General features: G+C 36.8%; 1 long non-coding RNA gene across 2 annotated transcripts in view; it reads left to right on the forward strand.

The window, feature by feature from the left end:
- LOC141374921 (uncharacterized) overlaps positions 1 to 6,765 on the forward strand; it is a 94,253-nt gene extending 87,488 nt beyond the window's left edge. For both annotated transcript variants that reach the window (XR_012382125.1, XR_012382126.1), the window contains 2 exons: positions 3,774 to 4,173; positions 5,768 to 6,765. This is a non-coding gene — a long non-coding RNA (uncharacterized lncRNA). The remainder of the gene's footprint in view (positions 1 to 3,773; positions 4,174 to 5,767) is intronic.
- Positions 6,766 to 9,670: the final 2,905 nt, after the last annotated feature.

Below are 9,670 nucleotides of genomic sequence, written 5' to 3' on the forward strand. Positions count from 1 at the left end.
TCCCTGAGTGGATATTGGAACACATGCCCTTGCTGACATATGTTGGAATGGTAGTTTAAGCAAGAAAAAAACTTTCATTATTTTAAGCAAGTAATATTTTAGAATTGTTACTGAAGCATACTTTAGCACTGGAGAAGGAAATATTTTTTCTGTAAAGAATTAGATAGTAAATATTTTCCATGAAGGAAGGCATCCATGGACAGTTCATAAGCAAATGAATGTAGCTCTGTCCCAATAAAACTTAATTTATAAAAATAGGCAGTAATCTGGATTTGGCCCATGGATGTAATTTGTCAATACTTGGTCTATCATATCCTGAACATACATCTCCACACATCTTTTTCTTTGCCCTAAAAGCTCACTAAAATGCTTGGTGGGAGGGGGATGCATGAGAAACATTTGCCATTAAATTCATGAACAAAATAAGGAAGTTCACACACCATACTGTAATTTAATGCCCACTGTTCCAGAAGTCTGAACTGATGCAACTGAACAGGAGAAAAAAATCCAAAAAGTCCAACTGTAAAATTATTATAAAAAATAACAAATTCAGAAAGATGTTTGCACATAAAGTTAACATAACAAAGTCAACAGTCTTTCCTATAGACTGAATGTTTATGTCCCTCCAAAATTAGTACATTGAAACCTAATTACCAATGTGACAGAATTTTGAGGTGGGATTTTTGGGGAGGTGCTTAGGTCATGAGGGTGGAGTCCTCATGAATGGAATTAGTACCCTTGTAAAAGAGACCCCAGAGAGCTCCCTCACCCCTTGCGCCTTGTGAGGATACAGAAAAGACATCTGTCCATGAATCAGGAAGCTCTCACCAGACACTGAATCTGCTGGTGCTTTGATCTTGGACTTACCAGCCTCCAGAACTGTGAGAAATGTTTCTGCAGTTTATAACCCACCCAATCTATAGTAACAGTCCAAACAGATTAAGACATTCTCTATATGCAAATAGTAATCTCTTAGAAGTTATAATGAGAAAAGTATAATTTATAACAAAACCAAAAATAGTAAAATATTTAGCAGGAAGTGCACTTAGAAATGTTTAAGATTGATGGAAAGAAAATTTTGAAAATCTAGAGACTGATAAGAAGGAAAGCTTGAATAGAATGGAAAAAGATACCTTGTTTATGCATAGGAAGGCTCATTAGGGTAAAGATAACAATTTTTACCTAAATTAATCTATTAATTCTATTCATACCAATAAAAAGAGAAAGGATATGTAAATTTGATCTTTTGAGTTGGCAATAAATTCATTTAGTTGCTAACACAAATCTAAAAGTTAATAATTATTCTTCTCATTCTGTGCCTAACTCCTATAGCCCCCCCATACCAACATAACCTCTATTTTTCATTTTTAATGTATCTTCCACCATTTTTTGTAAAATATAAGCAAATATGAATATGTATTCATATTCAGCTCTTCTAATCCCAAAGTTATCATGCTTATACTGTTTTGTACCTTATTCTTTTTACTTACTATATCCTGGAAATACTTTAATATCAATATATAGCTCCTAAATACACACACATATATATACACATGTATATATACACATATATATGTATATATATATATACATGGCTTCTAAATTTTTTTTAAGCTTCGTAATGTTTTTTTTTTTTAAGATTTTATTTATTTATTTGTCAGGGAGAGAGTGAGCACAAGCATGGGGAGTGGCAGGCAGAGAGAGAAGCAGGCTCCCAGCTGAGCAGGGAGCCCCATGCGGGACTCGATCCCAGGACCCTGGGATCATGACCTGAGCCGAAGGCAGACACTTAACCAACTGAGCCACTCAGGCATCCTCCTTCATAGTGTTCTTTTAATGGATGTGCTATTACTTATTTAACCAGTCATCCTTACACCTGGGTAGTTTTTTCTATTACAGTGTCATAAAAATAATACTGAATACAACATTTTCACACATATAGATATATGTGTAGGATAATTCTCCTATGCCAGATTGCTGGGTCAAGGTGTATATACATTTATATACTTTTGTACTTTTTGATGTTGCCAAAACAAAGTCTTTTTAAACATTTTGATTTTTTTGTCAATCTGCTATGTGAAAAAACTGCGTCTCAGTGTAGTTATAATTCCTCTTACTTATATTGGAAATCTTCTCATGTTAAGTGTTGTTTGTATTTCATATTCTGTGAACTTCTATTCATATAATTTGCCCATTTTTTTCTATTTTATTGTTGGTTATTTTCTCATCAGTTTCTAAGAGCTCTTTAAACAGAAAAATTGGCCCTTTGTGATAGAAATTGTAAATATTGGGGCGCCTGGGTGGCTCAGTTCGTTAAGCGACTGCCTTCGGCTCAGGTCATGATCCTGGAGTCCCGGGATCGAGTCCCACGTCGGGCTCCCTGCTCAGCGGGGAGTCTGCTTCTCCCTCTGTGACCCTCTTCCCTCTCGTGCTATCTCTCATTCTCTCTCTCTCAAATAAATAATAAAAATAAATAAAATCTTTAAAAAAAAGAAATTGTAAATATTTTTTCCTAGTTCATTTTTTAACCCTGTTCATGATAATTTTGCCATTCAAAAGTTCTTTTAAATATAGTTACCTTTACATGTCCTTTTTTAAAAAAAAGATTTATTTATTTATTTTAGAGAGAGACCGTGCAAGGAGGCAGGCAGAAGGAAAGGGAGAGAGAGAATCCCAAGCAGAATCCCCACTGAGCATGGGGCCCCATGTTGGGGCTCCATCTCACCACTCTGAGATCACAACTTCAGCTGAAACCAAAAGTCAGCTGCTTAACCCATTGTGCCACCCAGGCACCCCACTTGTCCTTTTTAAATGGCTTTTAGAATATGTCATAAGCTCGAAGGCCATTCCCATTTTAAAATTCAAAAGAAATTCACATGCTTTTTTCTAGGATTTTTATGGTTTAATTTTGCATTTAAGTCTTTGATCCATTCAGAATATAGTCTATTAAATTGTGACTACTTGATGTAACATTTTTTTAACACAGCTACTCTGTTCTCCTAACACCATTAATTTGAAATGTCATTTTTATCATATACTAAATTTCCATATTGATTTAGGCTATTTCTCTTTCTATTCTGTTCCATTGGTCTATATATTCATTGCTGGTATCATGCAATATGAATTACCGTAGCACCATGCCAGTTTGAATTATTGTAGCTTTATAATGTATCTTAATATTCATTTGGGCTTGTTACCCCTTTATTGCTCCTCCTACCCAGAGTTTTATGGTATATTTCTATTATTTTTTCACAAGAGATTTAAAATCTATCTAGTTTCAAATGAGAAAGTGTTTGCCTGTTATAATAAAAATATGTTGTTATGTTATAAATTAATGTTTTAGCATTGTTATAAAATAACATGACATTCTAATTATCTTTTTATCTCAGAAAACAGTGTGCCTTTTTATTAGTTCAAATCTTCCTATGTGCCTCTCAGGAGTTTTAAATTTTTCTTCTTTTTTTTCCCATGAATTTTTGAAAATTTTTGTTTTATTTTCTATTTTGTTGTGATAATTATTATTGCAAATGTTTTGTTGTATTTGTTTTTTTTCCAATATGTCTTCTAACTGATTTGTGTACACATCTGTATGGTGACTAACATAACATAATAAAATAAAATTAAATTAAAAAAATTAATTTATATATTTTAATGTAATGAATTTTCTAATTGTTTAAAGTAGTTTTTGATTCATTTGATTCTCTTAGGGTTTCCAAGTACATAATTTTACCTCCTTGTGTACAATTTTTATACCACTTTTTCTTTTCTCTTAGATTATTGCCCTAGTGGTTACAATGGACAAGAGTGTATTATTTCTGATCGTAATGGAAATGCATCTACTGTTTTCCTACTGAACATGCCATGGCTTTGGAACTGAAATACATATTCTATAGTGTTTAGGCAGTCTTCACCAATTGTTACTTTAGAGGAATTTTGTTTGAAATTGTATACTTAGAAACTCATGGGAATTACTGAATAAGAGAGCAGTTAGGGTTCCAAAATTAATAAACAGACTCATGGAGCAAGATGGCGGAGGAGAAGGAGACGTAAATTTCGTCTGGTCCCAGGAATTCAGCTAGATAGTACCATTCAGAACACCTACAAACTCAACAGGAGATCAAAGAAAAGAATAACAGCAACTCTCTGAACAGAAAAGCGACTACTTTCTGGAAGGTAGGACTTGCGGAGAAGTGAATCCGAGGTGATATTTGGGAAGATCGACTGTGGGGGGAGGGAGCCTTCGTCAGCCAGCTACTGGCACATAATAGAGCAGCGGAGCACAAAATTGGAACTTTTAAGAAGTCAGCTCTGCTGAAGGATGTCACTCCAGTGGTTAAGCGGGGGGTGGCACCCTCGCTGGGACAGTGTGCTCTCAGGACCCTCGGGGTCACAGAAAGACCAGGGGTCCCTGAGGGAGGCAGAACTCCCAGGTATCGGAGTGGGGAAGTCAGCTGCAGAGATGGAACCGAGGAGCGGGTTCTCAGCTCGGGGTTGCCATAAAACATGATCTGCAGCATAGTTGGGCCACTGCTCTTCCAGCAGCTCTTCCGCAGCAGATCTGGGGAGATTCCTCTGCCTCCCCCAGGAGGAACAGCGCGGTGCACACTGCAGGACTCTGCTGGGTTTGGAGACTCCAAACAGGGTTGGGTGCCAGAGATAGAAATGCTTGGTCACAGGCCAGGTGAGCATGGAGTGCGGCTGGAAACCAGGGAGACAGGAGTGATTGACTGCTTTTCTCTGGGGGCACACTGAGGAGTGGGGCTCCGAGCTCTCGGCTCCTCTGGGGTGGAGATTGGGAGGCTGCCATTTTCACTCTTGTCCTCCAAAGCTGTATAGAAAGCTTGCAGGGAACAAAAGCTCCTGAGAGCAAACCTGAGCAGATTACTTAGCCTGGCCCTGGCAAGGGTGGTGTAATTCTGCCTCTGACAAAGACATTTGAGAACCACTGCAACAGGGCCCTCCCCCAGAAGATCAGCAAGAACAGCCAGCCAAAACCAAGTTTACCGATCAATGAGAATGGCAGAACTCCAGCACTAGGGGAATACTGCACATAGAATTCATGGCTTTTCCCCCATGATGCTTTAGTTTTTCAAAGTTAATTTTTTTTAGTTTTCTTTATTTTTCTGTTTTTTAGTTGAATTTTTCTTCCTTTTTTAACCAACATCTTTTCAATTCCTTTTTAAAAATCTTTTTTAATTTTTCATTTTTACAGTCATAGCTCTTCATTGTATTTAACCTTATTTTTTGTATATATATGTTTTTCTTTCTTTAAATTTTTGGGATATGGTTTCTTCTAACAGACCAAAATATACCCTAAATCTAGTGTATGACGTTGTCCTGGTCTCCCATCTGATCACATTCTCTTTTTTAAAATTTTTTTTCATTCTTTTTTCAACCAACTTCTATCTTATCAATTCCTTTTTTAAAGTCTTCTTTACTTTTCATCTTTACAGTCATATTCCATCCCTTCATTGTATTTACCCTGTATTTACCCTTATTTTTGTATATATATTTAAGTTTTTCTTTCTTTAAAATTTTGGGAGACAGTTTCTTCTAACAGACCAAAATACACCCAAAATCTAGTGTGTGGCTCTGTTATATTCACCAGCCTGATCATATTCTTTTTTGTTTTTCTCCCTTTCTTCCTCCCCACTTGCCCCGGTTTTGGGTTTTTTCTGATTTGTTTAGTGTATATTTTTCTGTGGTTGTTGTTACCTTTTTAGCATATTTTTAGCATTTTGTTCTCTCATTCATCTGTTCTCCTCAGGACAAAATGACAAGATGGAAAAACTCACTTCAAAAAAAAGAACAAGAGGCAGTACCGACTGCCAGGGACCTAATCAATACAGACATTAGTAAGATGTCAGAACTAGAGTTCAGAATGATGATTATAAAGATACTAGCTGGGCTTGAAAAAAGCATAGAAGATACTAGAGAATCCCTTTCTGGAGAACTAAAAGAACTAAAATCTAAACAAGTTGAAATCAAAAAGGCTATTAATGAGGTGCAATAAAAAAATGGAGGCTCTAACTGCTAAGGATAAATGAGGCAGAGGAGAGAATTAGTGATATAGAAGACCAAATGATGGAGAATAAAGAAGCTGGAAAAAGAGAGATAAACAACTACTGGATCACGAGGGGAGAATTCCAGAGATAAGTGATACCATAAAGCGAAACATTAGATTAATTGGGATCCCAGAAGAAGAAAGAGAGAGAAGGGCAGAAGGTATATTGGAGCAAATTATAGCAGAGAACTTCCCTAATTTGGGGAAGAAACCGGCATCAAAATCCAGGAGGCACAGAGAACCTACCTCAAAATCAATAAAAATAGGTCAACACCCCGATATCTAATAGTAAAACTCACAAGTCTCAGAGACAAAGAGAAAATCCTGAAAGCAGCTCGGGACAAGAGGTCTATAACCTACAATGGTAGAAACATTAGACTGGCAGCAGACCTATCCACAGAGACCTGGCAGGCCAGAAAGGACTGGCATGATATATTCAGAGCACTAAACGAGAAAAATATGCAGCCAAGAATACTATATCCAGCTAGGCTGTCACTGAAAATAGAAGGAGAGATAAAAAGCTTCCAGGACAAACAAAAACTAAAAGAATTTGCAAACACCAAACCAGCCCTACAAGAAATATTGAAAGGGGTCCTCTAAGCAAAGAGAGAGCCTAAAAGTAACAGACCAGAAAGGAACAGAGACAATATACAGTAACAGTCACCTTACAGGCAATTCGATGGCACTAAATTCATATCTTTCAATAGTTTCCCTGAACATAAATGGGCTAAATGCCCCAATCAAAAGACACAGGGTATCAGATTGGATAAAAAAACAAGACCCATCAATATGCTTTCTGTAAGAGACTCATTTTAGACGCAAAGACACCTCCAGATTTAAAGTGAGGGGGTGGAAAACAATTTACCATGCTAATGGACATCAAAAGAAAGCTGGGGTGGCAATCCTTATATCAGACAAATTAGATTTTAAACCAACGACTATAATAAGAGATGAGGAAGGACACTACATCATACTTAAAGGGTCTGTCCAACAATAAGATCTAACAGTTGTAAATATCTATGCCCCTAACATGGGAGCAGCCAGTTATATAATCCAGTTATAACAAAATCAAAGAAATACATTGACAACAATGTAATAATTGTAGGAGACTTTAACACGTCCCTCACTGAAATGGACAGATCATCTAAGCAAAAGATCAACAAGGAAATAAAGGCTTTAAATGACACACTGGACCAGATGGACTTCACAGATATATTCAGAACATTCCATCCCAGAGCAACAGAATACACGTTCTTCTCTAGTGCACATGGAACATTCTACAGAATAGATCACATCCTGGGTCACAGATCAGGTCTCAATCAGTGCCAAAAGATTGGGATCATTGCCTGCATATTTTCGGACCACAATGCTTGAAACTAGAACTCAATCACAAGAGGAAAGTTGGAAAGAACTCAAATACATGGAGACTAAAAAGTGTCCTACTAAACAATGAATGGGTCAACCAGGAAATTTAAGAAGAATTAAAAAAATTCATGGAAACAAATGAAAATGAAAACACAACTGTTCAAAATCTTTGGGATGCAGCAAAGGTGGTCCTAAGAAGAAAGTATATAGCAATACAAGCTGTTCTCAAGAAACGAGAAAGGTCTCAAATACACAACCTAACCCTACACCTAAAGGAGCTGGAGAAAGAAAAGCAAATAAAGCCTAAACCCAGCAGGGGAAGAGAAATAATAAAGATCAGAGCAGAAATCAATGAAATAGAAACCAAAAGAACAGTAGAACAGATCAACGAAACTAGGAGCTGGTTCTTGGAAAGAATTAACAAGATTGATAAACCCCTGGCCAGACTTACTAAAAAGAAAAGAGAAAGGACGCAGATAAATAAAATCATGAATGAAAGAGGAGAGCTCACAACCAACACCAAGAAATACAAACAATTATAAGAACATATTATGAGCAACTATATGTCAGCAAATTAGATAATCTTTAAGAAATGGATGCATTCCTAGAGATGTATAAACTACCAAAACTGAACCAGGAGGAAATAGAAAACCTGAACTGACCTATAACCACTCAGGAAATTGAAGCAGTAATCAAAAATCTCCGAACAAACAAGAGCCCAGGGCCAGATGGCTTCCCAGGGGAATTCTACCAAATATTTAAAGAAGAATTAATACCTATTCTTCTGAAGCTGTTTCAAAGAATAGAAATGGAAGGAAGACTTCCAAACTCATTTTATGAGGCCAGCATTACCTTGATCCCAAAACCAGACAAAGACTCCATCAAAAAGGAGAACTACAGACCAATATCCCTGATGAACATGGATGCAAAAATTCTCACCAAAATACTAGCCAGTAGGATCCAACAGTACATTACAAGTGGGATTTATTCCTGGGCTGCAAGTTTGGTTCAACATCTGCAAATCAATCAGTGTGATCCAATACATTAATAAAAGAAAGAACAAGAACCATATGATCCTCTCAATTGATGCAGAAAAAGCATTTGGCAAAGTATAGCATCCTTTCTTGATTAAAACTCTTCACAATGTAGGGATAGAGGGTACATAGGGTACATACCTCAATATCATAAAAGCCATCTATGAAAAACCCACAGTGAATATCATACTCAAAGACGAAAAACAGAGCTTTTCCCCTAAGGTCAGGATCACTGTAGGGATGTCCACTTTCACACTGCTGTTCAACATAGTACTAGATATGTTCAACATAACTAGCCTCAGCAATCAGACAATAAAAAGAAATAAAAGGCATCCAAATTGACAAAGAAGAAGTGAAATTCTCACTTTTTGCAGATATGATACTTTATGTGGAAAACCTGAAAGACTCCACCCCAAAACTGCTAGAACTCATACAGGAATTCAGTAAAGTGGCAGGATATAAAATCAATGCACAGAAATCATTTGCATTTCTATACACCAACAAATCAGAAGAAAGACAAATTAAGGAGTCAGTCCCATTTACAATTGCACCCAAAATCCAAAATACCTAGGAATAAATCTAACCAAAGAAACAAATAATCTGTACTCAGAAAACTATAGAATACTCATGAAAGAAATTGAGGAAGACACAAAGAAATGGAAAAACGTTCCATGCTCATGGATTGGAAAAACAAATATGTGAAAATGTCTATGCTACCTAGAGCAATCTACACATTTAATGCAATCCCTATCAAAATATCATCAACTTTTTTCAAAGAAATGGAACAAATAATCCTAAAATGTGTATCAGGGGAGACAAACCATAAGAACAAATAATCGTAAAATGTGTATGCAAGGAGACAAACCATAAGGAAACAAACTGAGGGTTGCTGGAATGGAGGGGGTGGGAGGGATGGGGTGGCTGGGTGATGGACATTGGGGAGGGTATGTGCTATGGTGAGCGCTGTGAATTGTGTAAGACTGATGAATTACAGACCCGTACCCTTGAAACAAATAATACATTATATGTAAATAAAAAAATTAAAAAAAATTAATAAACAGATATCAGCAGGTCACATAATAAAACACACTTTAAAAAAGCATAAGAGGGGCGCCTAGGTGACTCAGTCATTAAGCGTCTGCCTTCGGCTCAGGTCATGATCCGGTGGTCCTGGGATCGAGCCCCGCATCGGACTCTCTGCTCCACG

The sequence above is a fragment of the Callorhinus ursinus genome, unplaced genomic scaffold, assembly GCF_003265705.2.
Source record: "Callorhinus ursinus isolate GAN/ISIS: 27379988/994484 unplaced genomic scaffold, GSC_fseal_2.0 scaffold23, whole genome shotgun sequence".
Taxonomy (NCBI): domain Eukaryota; kingdom Metazoa; phylum Chordata; class Mammalia; order Carnivora; family Otariidae; genus Callorhinus; species Callorhinus ursinus.